Source organism: Malania oleifera, chromosome 9, assembly GCF_029873635.1.
Source record: "Malania oleifera isolate guangnan ecotype guangnan chromosome 9, ASM2987363v1, whole genome shotgun sequence".
Taxonomy (NCBI): Eukaryota; Viridiplantae; Streptophyta; class Magnoliopsida; order Santalales; family Ximeniaceae; genus Malania; species Malania oleifera.
This window is the reverse complement of record NC_080425.1, coordinates 91,996,842-92,004,351: the sequence shown is the minus strand read 5'-3', so window position 1 is coordinate 92,004,351 and position 7,510 is coordinate 91,996,842.

Below are 7,510 nucleotides of genomic sequence, written 5' to 3'. Positions count from 1 at the left end.
GATCATAAGCTACCACGATGATCCTAGGGAGATTTTCTACAACCTAACTGGAACAGAAATTCAATTTGAGCAGTTTGGGAATCATTCCAAAATTAGGGTAAGTAGATTTTTAAGTATTTTCAATATTACCAGTATTATTTAAGGCCAGATTTTGTATACTATGAGAATATACTAGTGTTTTGTGGAATAAATTTAGGGTGTCATATTTTCAGGAATAGGATGTTTTGGGCCCCTATAGTCATGGGTTGAGGACCCCAACAAGTATATGTTCAGGAACCTAGGTAAATTATGGGTTAATAGAATTATAAATAGGTAATTTTAAGAATTATTGGTATATTGATTTACTGGAAGATATATGAATATAAATACAGGTTTTTGAGGTTGGTGCGCTGGGGATGCAAGAGTGGAGTGTTGAGAGGAGGTCAACCTCACAGTTAGATAGGTAAGAGAAATATGTTATGATAGGAATTTTAGAAAGTATATCAGAAGATTATGTATATATGTATATATCAGCTTATTATTCAGATTTTCCATAATAATAATAATAATAATATTAATATTATTATTATTATTATTATTATTATTATTATTATTATTATTATTACAGTAGGATTACAGATTTTAGAGCATAATATTATAATTACTCAATTGTGTGGCATGATTTCATTACAGTTTAGTATGGTATATATACAATTTTACAGATATCATGTTATACAGTATATTAGTAGAAAATATCAATATGCAGTATTCAGAAAATATGATTTATAGTATTTTTCAAAATGACATGATTTCCAAAACCATAACACTCAAACATTACAGATTATTCAGTTAGAAACTTCAGTCGGATATTACAAATATTTCACTAAGATATTACGATATTTCATATCAGTTTTATAGTGTTATAGTTATTTTGAAATCATGATAAAACAGCAAGATATATATATATATATATATATATATATATATTAGTATTACACAGTATCAAATCCTTGAGGAAATTTTCAGTTAAATTCAAATAGCAGAGCATGGTACCGTTGCTATTTTAGATCAAAGTGCAACCACATATCTCAGATAGAGTGTGGATTCTGTCTAACCGTGCTAGGAGAGATTGCAGTCTCCCCAAAAAGCTGGGTTGAGGTGACCAATTTGACAAGGTAGAGTAGTAGCGTGCCCGGAGAGACTGCAGAGGGCTAGATTGTTGATTGATAAAAATTTATATTAACTCACCTAGTAGGCCAACCAGAGTTAAGTCCCACCTACAGGTCGCACAATCTTGTCATAAGGTGTTAATCTATGACATTCAGATCATAGGGTATTATCACAGGCGTTTCTATATATATACAAATTTACAGTGCAGCAGTAGTTTTATTATATTATTAGAATTATGTGTAATTGGAAAACTCAGATATACAGTTGTATTTTAAACTATAATAAATGTAATTTGTACAACATACTAGACTAACAATTTTACAGTTTCAGTATTATACAATATATTAAATGTGTAACTCAGTTGCCACACACTAGTGATAGCATATTTTCTCTTACTGAGCGTCGTCTCATCCCAGTGACTTAATATTTTTCAGATGATCCAATTAGGCGAGCAGATCAAGCTTTTTGGTAGAGAGATTCTTGTACCGCCCTTTTCTGAAGGGTGAGTGTTTCTTGGGTAATGGTTGTTTGGGAAAATCCCAGGGTTTTTTATGATGTCACTGTGTGCTCTATGATGTATATTTTTGGACATTTTAAATTTATAGTATTGTATATATTGTTTATAGTTTTATGTTTCTGCTGCTTAGGAATGTGATGTGGACAGAGTTTCCTCAGTGCTCCCTTGGGGCCTGAGATGTTTTCAGTAGTATTACATAAAGATTTTCTATATATTTTATATATATCAAGGGGGGAAATGGTATGAAAAAGTAGGTCGTTACAATTTGGTATCAGAGCCTACGTTACTAGGTTCTGTAGATCCTAGAGTGCAGCAGAAATAATACCAGAATATAGAAAAAAGATTTGAGATTTTGTTCTATGGTCTGGATATAGGATTTTCGTGGTGGTTTTTATGTCTTTCCTGGGGTGACAATTTTAGGAAAGTTATAGTAAACTATTGACGAGTTGTGTGTCTAGGATGCAGGATTGGATTTCGAGTTAGGTACAGGGGGATAGTTATCAATGAATCTAAATTTTTAGTTGAATGAAATAAATTAGATTTGTACAGGAGATAGAATCTTTAAATAGTGTTCTTTGTATCTTCAGGATGGAACCAGGGAGTAGTGGTACGAATGTTAGAGGTGATAGACCAGGACCCTCCAGTATGGGAGGTGGAGATACAGATGCAATGTTGCATAGCGTCACTCAGCAAGTGATGGTTGAGATGGCTAGGAGCACGGGAGAGCATGGCTGCACGATCGAGCAGTTTATGCGAATGAAGCCTCCATCTTTTGCTAGAGGAGCTGACCTAGTTGTGGCTGAAAATTGGGTTCAGAATATTGAGAAAATTTTGGCGGCGCTTTCTTGTACAGACGAATAGAAGGTGTTATTTGTGTTGTTTAATCTGTCAGGAGAGGCAAAATGCTGGTGGAGATTAACGCGATTAATTGAGGAACAGAAGCCTGATCCCGTGCCAGTGACGTGGAGTCGATTCAAATAACTGCTCTTCGAGCAATATTTCCCTGCTATCGTTCAGAGTGCAAAGGGAGTGGAATTCCTACATTTAGCTCGGGGGTAGATGACAGTGTCACAGTATGCAGCGCGGTTTATTGAGTTGTCTCGATTTGCCCCACACTTGACACTGGACGAGGAGAAGAAAGCACTAAAATTTGAGGAAGGTTTGAGGCAGAATTTATTTGAGCAAGTCATTGGTTTTCGAGCTCAGATGTTCGCAGAGGTGGTGGACAGAGCTACTGTTATCGAGAGTGGCATATAGAGGGGTGTCGCAGTTCAAAGTCAGAGGAAGAGGCCCACGCCTCAGGATTTCTAGGCGGGTTCTAGTCGGGGGCCATGGAGGGGAGACCGATATGGAAGTACTCAGGGACGGATGATGGGGCCCATTGGTTCTTAGGGTGGACGAGCTATTCCTATTTTTCCTATATGTGGCTGGAGGCATCCAGGTGAATGTAGGATAGGAGAGGATGTTTGTAGTGACCTAGAGAATTGTGGTATTTAAATAATGGAAGAAGAAGGAGAAATAAATTAAAGAAGGTAATTAAACAGAGCCTCGTCGACGAACACAGAAGATTCGTTGACAATAGCACATGAGGGGCTCATCGACGAGGATGTGTCTCATCGACGAGAAAATACCAAGAGGGTGTTTTGGCGATTCTAAATTTCATCGACGAGGGGTGAGAGTTCTTCGACGAATTCTTTTTTTGATCTCGTCGACGAAGTGACGTGGCTCATTGATAAAGGCCAGTGTATAAATAGCCCAAACTTCATTTTTTGGTTGAATTTCGACGCACCAACCTCCCTCTCTCTCCTCCATTCATCTCTCATCTCTTCTCTCTAAGATTTCGAGTTGGATTTTTACCGGTTCAACGATCTGAAGCCACCACGACACTCCTGGAGAAGTTCTCTACAAATCTGTGGGAGTGGATTGTCGGTGGGACTACCTTGAAATTCATCCCAAATTCAAGGTAAGAATTTTTATTCAAAATTTGGTCTTTCCATAGTTATAGGAAATGTTGTACATGAAAAAATACTGAAATTTAGTTATGAGAGATGTTGATTTTAGGGTATTGAACGGGGAACCCTGTGGGTGCAGGACTAGAATATTTTATGGGGTTTCTTTTCAGGATTCGGGTAAGGGAATAAACTAAAGCAATCACTTTTCCATGAAAATATTATTAAATTACTAGTAGATTTATGTTTATAAAGCATGTATTATTTGAGTATTATTGAGAAAATGTATATTTGGGAAAATATTGTTGTTATAATGATATGTATGTGCTAGTATAAAATTCCAAGAAATTATGATTTTAGTATAGAATGTATGGTTTTATTCAGCATTGTGTGGCATGAATATTATATTATTTTACGTGAAAATGTATTATGTTAAGACAATCGTACAGATAAAGTATGTTTTCAGAAATTATGGAATAATGCAGTACATTACAATTTTATAATACATGATAAATAACATGTTTATTTAGATCATTATGTATGAAATGTTCGGTGTAAGGCTGTGATTGATAGTCGGCACAAGGCCGTGCATTATGTATGATTTCAGCTCAAGGCCGTGCATATGTGAAAGTAATCAGTGCAAGGCCGTATGTATTTATGATATTACAGAAAATGCTATAAATCTATTTACGTTAAACTGTATATTATCATGTATTATATATAATCAGAACCTGGATGATAGTTCAGTTCAGTTTTAGGAGCATAGTACCATAGCTATATAGATCAAATTATTATGTTTCAGACTTGTGCTAACCGCCCCTACAAGTAGAGGGGGTGAAAAATGGATAGTTAATGTGGCTTTTAGTGTAGAGTTGTAGACGTTCACCTGGCAATCCGGACCAGAGTGTGGCGGGCCCATCGTACTTACAGACATTTTTTAATCAACAGTGGTCGGCCAGCCATTGTCGGGTCCCGCCTTCGAACTGCACAACCCGCATGGGGGGTAAGTTATACATCCTCAGTAAATTTCAGTATTAATAGCTATATCAGACAATTCATGAATAGTACGATTTATTATAAATATGAAAGTATATGTTTATGCAGTTACGATATGATTAATGTTTTCTATTATAGCATTAAATATTCATGTTGCCATACAGTTGTATTTAGTTTATTTTCCCTTACTGAGAGGTGTCTCACCCTAACTTAAATAATTTTAGGAAACCCAGAAAGACTGGCAGATCGAGGTCACCGTTGAGTTAGTTGTGCTACTCTGCTAGGAGGGTAAGTTTTGAACTAGGATCAAGAGATTTTGTTGTGAGATCCTAGATATATTTTTGGATGTTTTGGGAATTGTACATGAGTACAGTATTATTATGGATTGTGGTTAACTCTGGTATTTTGCACTTTATGATTTGGCGAATGTAATTTATATTTACCATTGCTTACATTTCCGTTATGTATGTCAGGTGTATCACTATTACCCACGGGTTCGAGTTGACTTTAAATATGATTAGCCATATGGTAAGTAAGCAGGTCGTTACAATTTGGTATCAAAGCCTAGGATGTCAGGTTCTGTAGACTCTATAATGCAGCAGTAATAATACCAGAGTATAGAATAAAGGAATTTGAGGTCTGATTTTGTAGTCTAGATACAGGACTTTGGTGATGGTTTGTGTGATTTTCCTAGGGTGACGATCTCAGAAAATCCATATTAAACTATCATCAGGTTGGGTATCTAGATTGTAGGACTAAACCTTGAATTAAGTTCAGGAGTGATGAAGTAGTTAAGGAAATATTGTACTAGTTGGATGATATGTTATGGTGATAGGGTTCTAAGTTAAATTATTTATTTTTCAAGATGGACCCTGGAGGTAGTAGCGCCCATGCCAGTGGAAATGAGGGTGCTGGGCCCTCAGGTGCTGCGAGTGGTGATTCAGATGTCGTACTGCGCAACGTGGCACAACAAGTCATGGCTAAAATTGCCAGGAGCTCTAGAGAATAGGTGGTCCGTCGATAGGCCATGACAACTCGATTGAGAAATTCACTAAGATGAATCCTCCAGCTTTCTCAGGAGGAACCGATCCTGTTATCGCTGAAAACTAGGTGTAGAAGATCAAAAAGGTATTTGTAGTCCTGCAATGCACTAAGGAGCAGAGGGTGTTGTTCGTTACATATAAACTGACTGGAGAGGCTGAGAGATGGTGGACGATAGTGAAACTCCTAGAGTAGCAGAGGACAATACCTATGGAGATGACATGGGAGTGATTTAAGGAGATATTCTTCGATAGATATTTTTCAGCATCGTCTAAGGAAGCTAAGATTGAGGAGTTCCTGAATCTGAAGTAGGGATAGCAGACAGTGCAACAGTACGCAGTGAGGTTCGTTGAACTATCTCGCTTCGCCCCATACATTATTTAAGATGAGGCGAAAAAGGTGTGATAGTTTGAAAGAGGTATGAGGAGAGAAATATATAAGCAGATGTTGATATTGAAGTTGCAGGATTTTGCTGAATTGGTAAATAGGGCCATTATAGTAGAAATTGGAGAGCGAATGGAGGCTGAGGAGCAGAGACAGAGGAAAAGATCCACGTTGTCCAGTTCCCAACAGGGGTTTAGTCGCAGTCCGTGGAAGAGAGGTGGCTACTACAGAGACCGGAGGCAGGAGATCAGAAATCGTGGTTTTCAGGGTATGCAACCACTTCCATCTTGCCTGACTTATAGGAGGAGACACCCAGGGGAGTGTCGGGCCAGGCGAGGTATTTGCTACCGGTGTGGGGAGCCAGGGCATGTGATGAGAGATTGTCAGACTCAGATTGGTGCTGCTCCCGCTCTTAGACCTGCTCGAGGAGGCTATCAGGCACCACGTGGAGACCAACAGAGGAGCATGGCTCGAGCTAGGGTTTTTGCTTTGATGCTGGGTGATGCTTAGGCAGCCGGCGATGTGGTGACATGTATAGTTAGTATGTTTTCATTTAAAGTAATTGTATTATTTGATTCAAGTGTCACACACTCGTTTGTGTCTTTGGGATGTGTTAAATTGTGTGGGGTTGAAACACAATTATTAGATGTTAAACTGTTAGTGACTACACCAACTGGGTCAGTAGTGAGGTGTATTAGGGTGCTTTGTGGCTGTCTAGTTGATATTCAGGGGAGAATTTTATCCGTTGATCTGATAGTGCTAGACATGCACGAGTTTGATGTCATATTCGACATAGATTGACTAGTAGCTAACTTTGCTAGTACAGATTGCCATTCGAGAGAAGTGATATTCAAACCTCTAGGAATACCAGAATTCATATTTATAGGGTCACGAGTGCAATCTCTACCTCAGATGGTTTCAGCTATTCAGGAGAGGAGACTGCTTCTAAGTGGTTGTCAGGGATTCGTGGCCTTTGTGAAGGAAACAACGAGGAATGAAGTGACGCTCACCAGTACGCCAGTAATAAAGGAGTTTACAGATGTATTTCCAGATGAATTATCGGGTTTGCCACCTGGTCGTGAGGTAAATTTTATCATTAATCTGCTTCCAAGTACAGCGCAAATTTCTAAAGCACCTTACCGAATAACGCCAGCAGAGGTGGTATAATTAAAAGATCAATTGCAAGATTTACTTGATAAGAGTTTTCATACAACCTAGTGTATCTCCATGGGGAGCTCCAGTATTATTTGTGAAAAGAAATACGGGACTATGAGGATGTGTATAAATTATAAGGAGATTAATAAAGTGATAATCAAAAACAAATATCTTTTACCCATATTGATGATTTATTTGACCAGCTACAGGGTACACGAGTGTATTCTAAGATTGACCTCAGATCAAGCTATCATTAGGTTAAAGTGAGGGCAGAAGATGTATCGAAGAGAGCCTTTAGGACCAGGTATGGACATTACGA